The sequence below is a fragment of the Macrobrachium rosenbergii genome, chromosome 9 (genome assembly GCF_040412425.1).
Source record: "Macrobrachium rosenbergii isolate ZJJX-2024 chromosome 9, ASM4041242v1, whole genome shotgun sequence".
In the NCBI taxonomy this organism is placed as follows: domain Eukaryota; kingdom Metazoa; phylum Arthropoda; class Malacostraca; order Decapoda; family Palaemonidae; genus Macrobrachium; species Macrobrachium rosenbergii.
The window spans coordinates 27,956,679-27,970,579 of record NC_089749.1 but is presented as its reverse complement, the minus strand read 5'-3'; the positions used below and the strand labels follow the sequence as shown (position 1 = coordinate 27,970,579).

The following is a 13,901-nucleotide window of genomic DNA, read 5'->3' as shown; positions in this document are numbered from 1 at the left end:
GCATACAACAGTAACAACAAAAGATTAAAACGAGCACTCATTTTCACAAAAAACAAAAAAAAAAAAAATACAGTTTAGCTTAAAAATATGTAACGTATACAAAGGTCTTTTTATTTGTGACGTTAATCTAATAAGGAACAGATGTTATGAATTAACCCAAGGAGAGTGTATTGATAGCCAGTAATTTTTCTTTTAAGCAGAAGGGAGTCAAAAGTACATATACCTGGGCATAATATTTTTGTTTGTTACATCTATTAAGGTTTCTTAAGACACTATCATTACATCTGATATAACACTAGGGGCCCCGGCCAGTTGTATGTGGTTTTTCACGTTGGTGCACAAGAAATTTTGGCCTGTCGTAACTGAAGAAAAATGTTAATTTATGTTAATAGAGGTGTTGATGGTGGTTGATTGGGCCTTTTAAATATCATAGAACTCTTGCAGTAAAATTATACGATATATATATATATATATATATATATATATATATATATATATATATATATATATATATATATATATATTGAAGGTAGGTTGATGATAGATACATAGAGATAACGTTTGTGTGTGTGTTTTGGTTTATGAAGCCGCTGATTGGGTAAAATATTTTGATCGAGGTATCCAACCACAGCTCCTCAAAAAAGTATGAAAGTGTCAGTGACCAGTGTGCTGTATTCTTCCTTGGTTGTGCCTCCTGTTAGGGAAAATGGTTTAATGTTGAAAAATGTATATGTTCATGTTTTTGTCTTATGCGACTGTATGGAATTTATTAAGAATTTTTCATATTCAGTGATTAGTGATAGCGCCTTTTTATAATCATCATTAACCTTGTTGAAATTATCCATAGGTCCTGCTAAAGATGCTTCCTTACCGCTGATCACACCCTCATAAATTCCTAATCCTGCACGGCTCCCTCCCTTCACCTGAATATTGATGGGGCACGGCGACCCCCATCTTACAGGTGCTCGCTCATTGCATATCACTTGAGCCATCCAAAGAGGATTCCCTCCCTTCTTTCCTCCCTCCATTCCTTCCTTCCCCCTCCCCCTCTGCAGATATTTTGGAAAGGGATTCCCATCCTATTACCCTTTTAGTCCTACAGAATGTGAATGGGTTTAGTTATGGGTTTAGTGTGGGCACAGGGAGATATATATCTTCCTCTCGTGGATGGGGATGTTGTTTGAGGAAGCCAGTGATTGACCAGTGCATTTTGAATTATGTTCTTTGGGAGATTGATTTTCTTTCATCTGATCATCTGGAGAGAGAGAGAGTCTCTTCTCTGGTGGTATGTTGCATTAACGTCATCAATAACATCGTCGATGAGACGGCATTAACCCCAAAAACTAATTTTCTGGACACTGATGTAGTTGATTAAAAGGCGGTTATTATTAATCTCATTGGTTGGCACCTCTGTTGTTGGTATATATATTTAATAATCGTAAAATTAGTTCAGTCCAGTATTTGTTTGAAGTATCTCAACTCGCTGATGTAGTAAGTCGAAAGTTGGGACGGATTTCTTATTGTCATCATTTTTATTTTATATATCGTTCAGTGTTATATGATATTTTTGCCATTATGTTGCCATATTTTAAATTTTTTTTCCGAAATAAAACCATAGAGAGGAAAGACGAAGACTGTAGATATGGTACCATTAACGAGAGTAGAAGGAACCGGGTATTAACGTAAAACGTGTTACTTCTTTGGATGAGATTTACGAGCAGAAGAATCTTTTGAAATGTGATATTATCATCCTGCGTCTTTTCTGACGTATGCACAGTCTCTGGCTGAGGCCCTAGGCTCTGAGCGCACCATATCAGGTCACTTCAAAAGGAAAGATTGTGTTTCGTTTCCATCCACCGACACGAACTCCGTTCGTACGGCAGCGGAGAGATGGTGAAATATCAAATGAAATGTAAATATGTGGATAGATAAAATATATGAAGCATTTTTCACTTCGTTGCTTCGTAGGCGTATACACTTTCATTTGGCGAACAATTTCTGGAGAAGCTGAGCACCGCTTTTTACCAACAGTTTTCTGAAATATAAGTTGAATATAGATGCTTTCTAGATTTAGTTTTTTTTCAGCATCACGTGATCACAATTAATTAAGTCCTCTCTCTCTCTCTCTCTCTCTCTCTCTCTCTCTCTCTCTCTCTCTCTCTCTCTCTCTCTCTCTCTCTCGTTATTATCGTGTCACTAATGAAAGGACCCTGGTTCGCACTTGCTCGACAATGGTGATCAGGGAACTGTTCGGAAAACCCATTATACCTCAGTTGATCAAAGTAGAAAATTATGTACCTGGTAGTTAGCCGAATTCACAACTTAATTCAATAGAGACACGATAGGGTTTAAAGGAACGCTCTTTTGAAGTAAGTTGTGAATTCGGCAATGACGCTACGTATTCCAGTCGACTAACTACCAGGTACATTATATTATATATATATATATATATATATATATATATATATATATATATATATATATATATATATATATATATATATATATATATATATATATATATATATATTATTGTGTGTGTGTAGTTATGGAAGAATCAAGTATACTTGCAATTGCATGGATATTCTATGCTTTATTTATTAGGGTAATAAACAATTTTAGTTTGACATTCCCAGAAAAAACTGAATAACAAACGTCGCTTGATCATTAGTGTCTATTAGGCACAAGCTGAGCTTTTGCATATGCTTACGATATATATTTGCATAGGGAATGGTGCCTTGAGGCCGATGTAAAGTGCTTTCGTTTGTAATTATTACTTTAAAAAAGCTCGTAAAACTCTCTACAGCGAAGTCGATTATTTTTTACGACACTGAATGTTGCATTTGCGATGTGTTTCGTAGGGCTGACCCTCATGTAATTGCCAGTTCGTGAGTTGTCTTTTGGACGCGTATCTAACGATAGTCTTTAATTGAAGGCGGACCTGGCCCAGAGAAAGAATGGGAAAACAAATGAAGAATGGGTTTTGTTCGACTTCGCTTACGACTCCAAACCCACAGTCAGTGTGCCTTCCGAGAATTTTCCATTCTCACTTTTTTAATTTCATCCTTTTATTTCTCTTACTGACCTGGCAGGTCCCTCCTCCCTTTCCTGTCATTCGTTGGAGATTTTCCTCTTCCCCCATCCTCCTCTTCCTCTTCCTCTTCCTCTTCTCCCCCTCCCCGCTCCTCCTCTAGCCTGTCGTTGGAGATGGCTGAACATGTAGGTCCTTAAGGGAAGATCTCGGAGAACGACAGCCTTTCGTCATATTCACTCGGGAAATCTTTGAAGGGCTTCCAACCAAACCTCCCCACCCCCTCCGTAAACCCTCTCCCCCACCCCCTCCCGTAAACCCTCTCTTATCCCAGCCTCCTGAATCCTCTTCCCCTATCCCCCATCCATCTGTCCCTCATTCTCTATCTTGACCCCAACCGCAGAGTCTCCCCTTTCCCCCCACACCCATGCTTCTCTAGGACTACTGCTTCTTCCCTTCTCCAAGTTTAAAATGCCTTTTGGTCAACAAGGCTTCTTGAGAAGTTTCGAGGCCCTCTGTCAAGGGCGCTAGAGTTTGCTGTTGTTGTTTTTGTTGTTGTTATTGTTGTTGACAGTGATCGTAGCTCTCATTTTTATTACCTTCGTTACTCTACAGTATTAGCTCTTCCTTACATTACATTGTTTTGTGTGTGTGTTTTGTTACATTTTTGTCGTGTAGCGCTTACTTGATTTCAGGATGATGACAATTTTGAGTTAATTTACAAACAGTTAATTCATGAGACGGAATCAGTGGGTTTCCTTTTATTCCGTCCAGAGTCCGAAGCATATTCACATGTCTCTAGTACAATTTTTTTGTTTTGTTTCTTAGAAATTGTGTGGCGTTAGTCGGAAGGCTGGAATAGTTTGCGATTCGGCTTCATGTGCTCACAATAGAACAGGGACTTTTCTCGTATTATTAAATTGTCAACAATCAGTCCTTCACTTCAGCCCGACCGAGCACACGTACACGGTTCCATCCGTTCTCGGATGTCAGTTTTGTTTACCTATGAAAAAAGGGCGCACACGCGTCCCTCGCTTTCAAAGCAGAATAAACCGTAGTTATGTGAAAAAATTCTATCGATCGTTCGCTTTCTCTCATCTTTCATGCTAACGAGAGAGAGAGAGAGAGAGAGAGAGAGAGAGAGAGAGAGAGAGAGAGAGAGAGAGAGAGGGTGGCCGGTAGAACGGGGGGTGGTCGTGATTTGTTTTTCAAGCTCTGCTTTTGTGGAGTTAGTTGGGAATTGGTGTAGCCTTTAGCGTGTGTTGTGTAGGTCACGCGTCGTGCATGTTTCTGTAAAGTTTGTAAACTTGAAGTGTAAATTGAATGGCCGTCGTGTACGACAACTATTTTGTGATACCGACAACGAGAACTTAGATCAGTACTCATTGATTGTCATCGCAGTAATACTGAATTTTGAAGTGATCGTGCGCATAATTCTGATAGTGTATATTAAAAGCGTAATGTTATTTTTCTGTCATGCGTCAGCCTGAGGTTGAACTGCTCCGCATTTGTTGTTCATTTCCATTTACCTGATGAATTATAATGTGAACAGTTGTCAGGTTTTTAATTTCCAGGTAAAAAATCTGGGTAGTATTTTCCTTAGTGTTTATAGCATCTGCCTAAGATGACACTCCGTCATGTTCCATTCCACTTTTACTATTTCCTGATATGGATGCCTTTAACTTCGAATTATTTTCTTTTCAAAAGGATATGGGACAGTAACTACTCCAGACCCGAGAACAGTATTGCAAAGAAGGGAAAGGAAAATGAGTGGGCGCTCTTCCCGAAAGGGGCTGTAGACCAGCCTCTTGAGAGAAGGGAGATTATGGAGCTTTCCCCATAGAAATGGAAATAAGGAGAAAACCCCAAAGTTTAGCAGTAGAAGGAAAGGAAGCATCGGTGAACCGGGCCATTTCATGTGTCAGCCATCGAAAGCCTTTTTTCTTGTAAGGCTTAGGTTGTAACTATTTCTCTATCGTTTATTCCATGCAGTTCCCGTTCTCTCTGGATAGGGAATGCCAGTCTCTTTCCTCTTCGACGACAGCTTGAGGGATCAGATCGCCTTAAGTCCATGCGTGAGATTGCCTCGTTCAAGTCGCTAAATGAGCATCAAACCTACCCGTGTTTTCCAGTACAAATCCTTGTCATTCTTTCCTCTTTGAAATTACCCTTATGTAAATGGGACAAAATTTATGAATGTTGTTGACCAAATGGGACAAAATTTATGAATGTTGTTGACAAGGTCAATGATTCAGTTTGCAACTTGATTCCACATGCTTCTCTGTTGTTTCTGTTCCGTCTCCTGGGTCTTTTCCCCCTCTTCCCTTTGCCTCTACTTCTAGCTTGTGCACCTGTCCTCCTGCTTCTGTGTTTTTTCTGATCCTTATAACTTTCCGTCTTTATAAAGCCGGATCTCTAATGTCCCTTTAAGAGTGTTTTGTTTTCTCCTCTCTTAAGGTATTGTTATATGGTCATTGAGTTGTCAGTCGCGACAGCCCTAACAATGAGAAATAGTCATCAGTTTATTGATTCTTAGGAGAGTGTCGTCAGTTTTAATAGTTTCTTCTCCTAAATGGAAAAGGGCGCAGTTGTAGTGTAACTTCCCGACTTCAGACGTTTTCTTGAATTGTGTAGTCGTACAGTACCCTATGAACTTATACTTCTGATTTTTTTAAAATGGTTTTATGTGGTAGTTTGAGATGTGTCGATGGTTATGAGTTGCAGTAATTTGGAAATGGAAGCTAACTTTTTGCGAATGGCACTCTCAGAGATTACGATGTCGAAGGACGGAAAAAAAAACAAACAAATAACAGATGCTGGATATCTGATCAAGTTTATACTCTTTAACGTTGCCTGTGCGCTGGTATTATTCATTATCCATGACAGGCGGCCTCTTAGATTACTGAAAAACTGGTTAACAGTAATTATCAATTAAAATTGCTTTATTTTATCATGCACACATATATATACATGTATGTGTGCTTTTTTGTGAAAATGTGTTATTTGTTTTGTCTTTTTTGTACTTTCACATGTTAACCGACAAATAGCACATTGATTCGGAATTCGCTGTACTTTGGGAATGATCATACCCAAAGGGAATTAGATATGATAAATTACACAAACCCTTACCGCGATTCTTGTATACGTCGTTTAGTGTTGGGTCACAGACGAGAATGACCTGTTACACTCAGCCATCAAGAGAGATAAGAAGTGATTTCGACTTGAAATCAAAATCAACCCATTTCCTTGCCTCAGTACCAAGTATGTGTTTGTGTGTGCGCTCGTGTATGTACTGTATGCATGCATTAAGCTTTTCTTGTCTTCAGTAGACGCTCTTGAGAATATCACGACCGTGAGTCATGTCGCGTAGTGATGAGAGACCTCCGTCATGCTTGACAAAGCGACGAAGAAACCTGTCAACACGGTCAATGTTACGAGAGCAGTAATCAACGGTTGGCTTTAAATGAACCCTCCACAGCTTCTGCACGATTAAGACTTCTATCTGCCATTCAACAATATGGTCTGAGAAGCTAAGTAATCGATATGTAATGGCCGGCGATCGTTAATCATGTTGAATCAAAATCCATCGTTCAGGTCTGGACCCTTCGAACTGAAAGTGGGTTTTTTCATTTTCGTTGATACAGGGCGCAACAATTGAAGGAGAGGAAAAATCAGGGGTTTCTGGCGATGATTTTGATTTTTTTTTTTTTTTTTTTTTCAAGATTTTTAAATTAAATGATGTTCCTCAAAGGTGGTATCATTATATATATAATAGATGGATATATATATATATATATATATATATATATATATATATATATATATATATATATATATATATATATATATATATATATATATATATATATATATATATATATATATATATATAATTATATATATATATATATATATATATATATATATATATCTGTGTATATATATATATATATATAATATGTATATATATATATAATATATATATATATAAGTAATATATATATAGATATGTATATATATATATTAACCACATGCAGTTCTGTGCATTAGTAGAAGTACTAAATGGACCTCATTCAAACTGGATGGTAACTTTTTTGAATAAAAACTCATTAAATACCATCCAGTTTGAATGAGGTCCATGATGTGTATCAAAATATATATATATATATACTGCTGTATGTATGTATATAATGTTGTACGATCACAAGTAACACTGAGATTATATATCAGGATATAGCAGGCAGTAATGAAATAGCAGTACATAGCTTTTTGTGTATTTTTATACACCTCATATATATATATATTATACCCTGATGATATATATCAAAAATATATATATATAAGTGTACTGCTGTGTTATTTCTCCATCGTTTATAATAATATAAGAAAAATGTAAGTTGCATGTCTGATCTCGAAAGGTAAGGACAGACCACCTTCCTGAAAATCTGTAAGATACCTTCGAAGAAGGTATCAAAGAACGGGCATCATAAGTTGCAGCCATACAGTAGGTAGAATCACTCGTCAAACTGTACAAATCTAGGATTGACAGTCAGACAGCAAATATGGAAGGATTTCATATTTCATGAGGCCAGTCTTGATTAGCGGAATGCGACTCCTCACATCAAATTTTTTTGCATCTATATTTTTAATTTGGCATTTTTTCACTCATGTCTCGTTATTGAGCAAAGTTATACAAGGCAGTGGTGCTAGGATGAAATTTCCGTGTTATTCTCCTTGATAATAAAGTGTTTGAGAATAGGAAGTTTGCCAATTGTGCTGTATATCTAGAGGACGAAACCGTTGACAAAAGTGTCCATGGTTAGAGTGGTTGGTGTAGGTGAGAGTTTTTTCCTACTACGTTTAGTGGGAAGATACTGATGTGCGTGTTTGAATTCAGGTTTGAAGTCCTGTCAGATATCGAGGTATTCAGAGATAGTTTAATTTAAGATCATTTTAGGACCTTTAATGATGAGTGGAACACTGATTCTCTCTCTCTCTCTCTCTCTCTCTCTCTCTCTCTCTCTCTCTCTCTCTCTCTCTCTCTCTCTCTCTCAGGTACCCAGGAAGAGAGTTTTCTCTCAATCCATATTCTGATGTGAACGATTGTAGGTAATTGAACATTGCGTGAGATTAAGAGGTACTTGCGATTTCAGAGAAATGGACAATTAAATGGAAAGCATAACAGTGGGGCATTGGAATTACGCTTACATATGTTCTATTAATTTAGAAAGGTGTGCAGTGGAAGTGTTTTCATACTCTCCGATTGGTTTCAGAAATTTGCTTTGATGTTAAAGAGAAGAGGCAACAATGCATGGATTTTGCTTTGTGTTTCGACAAAGCAACTGAGGCTTGGGGAAGAGGTTCTCACTGTTACAAATTAACGAAAATGAAAGGTGCGTGCGTGCAAACGGAATTAGTTGCTAATACACGTTTAAAACTCCTCCCTTCAATATTTTTCAAATGGCGTTTGCAGTCATTACCTACAGTTTGTTTGCTTTGGCATATACCGAGTCTCTTTCTATCTTGATTTACTTGGAAATGTGCCGTTACCTTAAGGTTTATTTCGTCCTTTGATGCGGAGTAAATCTAGCTCGTAGTGCGCTGACACCGCTTCATAGCAACTTTGGAGGAAGGTTGCTACTTCGGTATGGTCTGTGGGTGGAGATCGCGAGAGGGTCGCATTGCAGACTTTTCCTCTCTCTCTCTCTCTCTCTCTCTCTCTCTCTCCCTTCCATGTTTCTTTTGTTGCTTAATTTCTTGTCCCTATATTGTATTTCTTGTAATTATAAATGATTTGTTTGTCATTTCGTTTTATTATTTATTCGTCAAGTGGCTAAATTCTTCTTTATGAAAGAAAGAAAGAGCGAGCGAGAGAGAATGTATGATTTGGAGTTGCTTTTCTGTTTGTCATGGGACACTAACCTAATAACTGCCATTCCACAAAAACTTAATTCCACTGCCAAGACACTTATTGCAGGGCACCAGTTTCTACATTTTATTGCCTTCGCTTGCAGACAGCAAACTAGAATTTAAGACCTTGAGTTGTACATTATCGTTTCAGTACGATGCCTGAGTCTCACATATCACAACGCCAAAGCGCCGTCTGTGCGACGCTTTGAAATCGTGATCCATATGCTATACCGTTATTTCTGTGCTGTAACTGAGAAATCAGGAACTTCGGATTTTGAGAGGTGGCAGCGCGGCCAGGACCCATATATCTTAACGTTGTACATAGAGCGTGAATTTGCGGCTCAAGAAACCAGGGCCCCATGTTGTTGTTGCATTGCGTTAACTTTAGAATTTAGTATGTCAGAGTTTTTTTTTTTTTTTTTTTTTACTCAGCTGATAGTCTTAACAAGTCAGGTGTCCGAAAGTTTATGAAGAGGTACGTTATTAACCGCATCCGTTGTTACTCAGTATTAGAATCAATCTGTATATACCAGCGAATAACTTAAGTGAATTGTGATGGGCATTTTATCCTGGAACAACCAAAATTGTCTAGTCAGAGATGCCTTATTCCTGCTCGATATAGATTTGCGGTCCATTTGTTTGCAGTTTGCAATAAGTTTAAATACAGGTAAAAATAAATTCAAATAAAGGTAACATATCGGGAGACCTCAAACAATGGCCGTTAAACATATTCAATTTGAAACTTTCACCCACGGCCATGGTATCATCTGAGGAAAAAATCAGTGCTTTAAAATTCATATTTTGTCCGGATAGGAAAAAAAAAACCGATTTCCTACAGAACGTTAATTTTAGATTGAACGGGCCACTGGTTAATAATATTACATCAATCATTCGTTTTGGAACATGATTATGCTGTCACGGAACGACAGTGTGTTTGGAATCTACACAATTTCCCATTTTGCATCGGAAATTGGTAACTACTGTACTGAAGCCCGTGAAATTTTGCCAGGAAGCTTAACGCTATCAGGTCCCTTCTCGGAACACAAGGGTTTGGATGCAAACTTCTGCTGTCTTGTAATGATTTCATATTTTACCGTGCCGTTTGTTCCTAATTTTTTTTTTTTTTTTTTTCACACTAACGGTCAGGATGCTCGGTAATTACTTAGCCAGTGACTGTCATCAATTATTATCAGATCTTTTATATTTTTTATTTGTTAGTTTTTATGGAGATGTTTCATAACAGCTCTCTCTCTCTCTCTCTCTCTCTCTCTCTCTCTCTCTCTCTCTCTCTCTCTCTCTCTCTCTCTTGTCGAATGAATATTTTTAAGAGTATCAATGAGAAGTTGATATAGTCATTAGGTATGTATAGACAATAGAGAGAAATGAGTAGATAGATGAACATCCCAGAAGTAAGGTGATTAATTTTAGCTGACGTTTGTTTTATGAAATCTTGCCTTCCTCCCTCTCCATTATATTCTCATTATCATGTTTCGCGTTCTTGTCTCTCTCTCTCTCTCTCTCTCTCTCTCTCTCTCTCTCTCTCTCTCTCATTATCTTTTTATATTGAATTTTCTCGATTCCCTGGAGATAGAACTTGAATAATATCCTTTTTCTCAATTTATTGAGCAGTTTAATTTTCCTTTATTCATTTCGTTTTTCTTTTGTAGGCGTTTTATTCAGTGGTGTAATTTTTTGTATTTTAATGAATTTCACACGCTTGGATCTTACGCCATGCGTATTGTCGGCTAGAAGCATATAGTTTAGTTTACTATCATTGTTATTAGTACCGCATTATGTAAAATAGAATCGTTTCTTATATTTACACCTTTATTATGATTATATCTTTCCATTGCTTGTATGTGAAAACCAGCCGCTTTGCATATTTTTACTTTTATGGAATTATTATTTTTGTTATTCGTGATTCCATCCATCCCATGTAATCTGTTAATTTGTCATCATTGACGTCATGAAGGTAATACGTGGGATTTCCCCTCTTAAGTTCATTCCATTTCTCAAAAGGGCTCTTGAGTGAACTTAGGGGAGCTCTGTCATCAGACCCTCCTCCACCTGATTAATGCTGAAGTCGAGTTAATCTCTCTCTCTCTCTCAACTTGGTGGTGGTGCGTCTAGCTCACAACTTGACGACCCATGTTCGATTCTCCAGCCGTACGAGGAGAAATTAATGGGCGCGTTCCCTAAAATCCAGCGTGCCCTTGCCGACCTGAGAAATGAATTGTGTACCCAGGTGTTTGTCGACTGTTGTTGGTATGGAGAGAGAGAGAGAGAGAGAGAGAGAGAGAGAGAGAGAGAGAGAGAGAGAGAGAGAGAGAGAGAGAGAGAGAGAGAGATATTAATATACAGAGGGAAGAAGAGAGATAAAGCACTTGACGTAAGTGTTCATTTTCTGTAAAAAAAAAAAAAAGAGGAGGACCTCGAAGAAGAAATGCTCACTTTACTGAGGTGAAACAATACACATCATACACACATACATATCTTATATATATATAATATATACATATTTTATATATATACATATATATTATATATATGATGTGTATAATATATATATATATATATATATATATATATATATATATATATATATATATATATATATATATATATATATATATATATATATATATGTATATCAGCTGATGCCACTGGATATGTTTAAGAAGAACGGCTTTGTGCCAAGTACTTTCGTGTATTTAATCAATTTTCGAGACAAATTATTTTTAAACAGTTCCTGTGGCTTCTGCTGATAAATCACGTGTACCTTTCTGATTTTAAGCGTATACAGCATATATATATATATATATATATATATATATATATATATATATATATATATATATATATATATATATATATATTATATATATATAAGAGCGTGAAATAAAGGATGAGAATATGGAGATATGTAGAATTGGTGAATTGGTTAGCTTAGGTGCGGAGATACCAGAATGATTTGAGATTATTCAGTCACGGCAAAATATCTGAGATGATAGGCGGTTGGATGGAAAATGTTTCTTTTGAAAATGTTAGAAGGGAGGAGGAGAGCAAAAGACCTGGAAAGTACTTGGCGACTTACGTGGAATAGTATAGGAAGGGAAGGCCCACAATGTCTAGGAAGTGCCAAAATGCTCTCAGAATAAAGGCAAATGTCAGTGTGTATATATATTTTAAGCATCTAATATTTTGGGATTTTTCTACACCAGGGTGTTCATCCATGATCTGACAGTCAGATTAAGAATGTGGTAATGACCAGTGTCATGTTCTCTCTGGAAGTATCCATCTTAGGATAATCGTCAGTGTTGAATATGTTTGTATATGTGTGTATATATATACATATATTTACATGTATTATATATATATATATATATATATATATATATATATATATATATATATATATATATATATATATATATATATATATATATATATATATAAATATATATGTGTGTGTGTGAGAGAGAGAGAGAGAGAGAGAGAGAGAGAGAGAGAGAGAGAGAGAGAGAGAGAGAGAGAGGGCAAGAATTTGCTGTTATGTGCGAAAGGAAATTTAAGTAAGACGGTTTTTTACCCCACCTTTTATAGTTTGTGTGTATACATCATAAATCTAGGTGATAAACCATTTTTGACAATCGTTGCATGTTGATCGTTTGCGTTGTATTGTTTTATTTGTATTGAAATTAGTCGTTGTTTATCTTGGCTTTATTGTATTTAAGATTCTGCGTTTTTAACTTGTTTTTCTTATCTTTTCAGGTGAGTGGCAGACATTCTCTTATGGACTAACTGGTGCTTGGTAAGTGTTGCGTAATTTTGCTTTAGATATTAAACATCCCCAGTTTTTGCTGTCGTAATACGTATAATAAAACGATATACAAATACAAGACCGCACTCCCAAACGCAGACATAATGTCCAAACTCACTGGCATAAGATTAAGTATGCTTAGCCTTTGACCTTGATCACTAATTTGATAAAAGAACGTGAGAGTTTGAATCGAAACCGTTTTTTATTGCATTAACAATCGAAATCAAATAATGAAAGGGTAACCAAAATATTACACGAAGGCAAGTGTGGTCTGACTCGTCCGTCGTGAGGTGGATGACTTCGAGAACTCGCCGTCTGGACGTAGTAACAGTACCTTGTGATCTAAACCTCCAAAGGGTACGATGCTTCAAAGTTCAGCTGGTTCTCTGAGATGATGTTGGTAGCCCCATGTCGCTTGGTTACCTGGTACTCGTACTGCTTAAATCAATAGAAGCCAGGGAGTGTCAATAAAATTTACCCGCTTTACTCCGTCCTCGACCTGGAATTCAATCTGGGTTCCCACTCGTGCTACTGAGACGATTGTCGTTATCACCAAGAGTTTTAGGCTCATCAATGTATATTGGATTTGTAAGACTTTCTCTAGACGATTTATTGATGGCGGGTTTTACAGCGGAATTTGATTATCTTACTCAGTAGAGCTGACAGAAGTGGAGATTATTCTGCTCGCTAATGTATCTCACTATACGCTATTAACCTGTGATAATGTTTCTCTCTCTCTCTCTCTCTCTCTCTCTCTCTCTCTCTCTCTCTCTCTCTCTCTCTCTCTCTCTCTCTCTCTCCTGGTAGTCGTATTATTAGTCGGTCACTTTGCAAAGATACCCTGTTTTAATTTTTACCTGCATGCGTGATATCAAACTTGTACTTATTATGATGACTGCTACTTAGATGTAAAAGATAAGTACTTTTTCGCATACGCGTTTCATCCTTGAAAAACCTTAATGCATTATTTTAGGTTTTCACTTGGGCAGTACCCCACTTCTTCCTTCGCCCTGCAAGTAAATAATGCAATTAATGAATCTGATTACATTGTGTTTTATGGTTAGCATAGCTCTTCGGTAAACAGACAAAACACGTGACGGGTTTTGAACGCGTTCCGGAGAAATCATTTTCTTATTCCTT

At 37.0% G+C, this 13,901-nt stretch overlaps 1 protein-coding gene across 4 annotated transcripts in view; it reads left to right on the top strand.

Annotated features, from left to right (window-relative positions):
* Positions 1 to 13,901, top strand: part of bsk (mitogen-activated protein kinase dJNK) — a 493,348-nt gene that overhangs the window by 424,826 nt on the left and 54,621 nt on the right. Inside the window, exon 3 of one of the 4 annotated variants that reach the window (XM_067108799.1) lies at positions 12,713 to 12,752. The exons of the other annotated variants lie outside the window; for them this stretch is intronic. The gene's annotated coding sequence lies outside the window, so the exon portion shown is untranslated. The remainder of the gene's footprint in view (positions 1 to 12,712; positions 12,753 to 13,901) is intronic. 4 annotated transcript variants of the gene reach the window in all.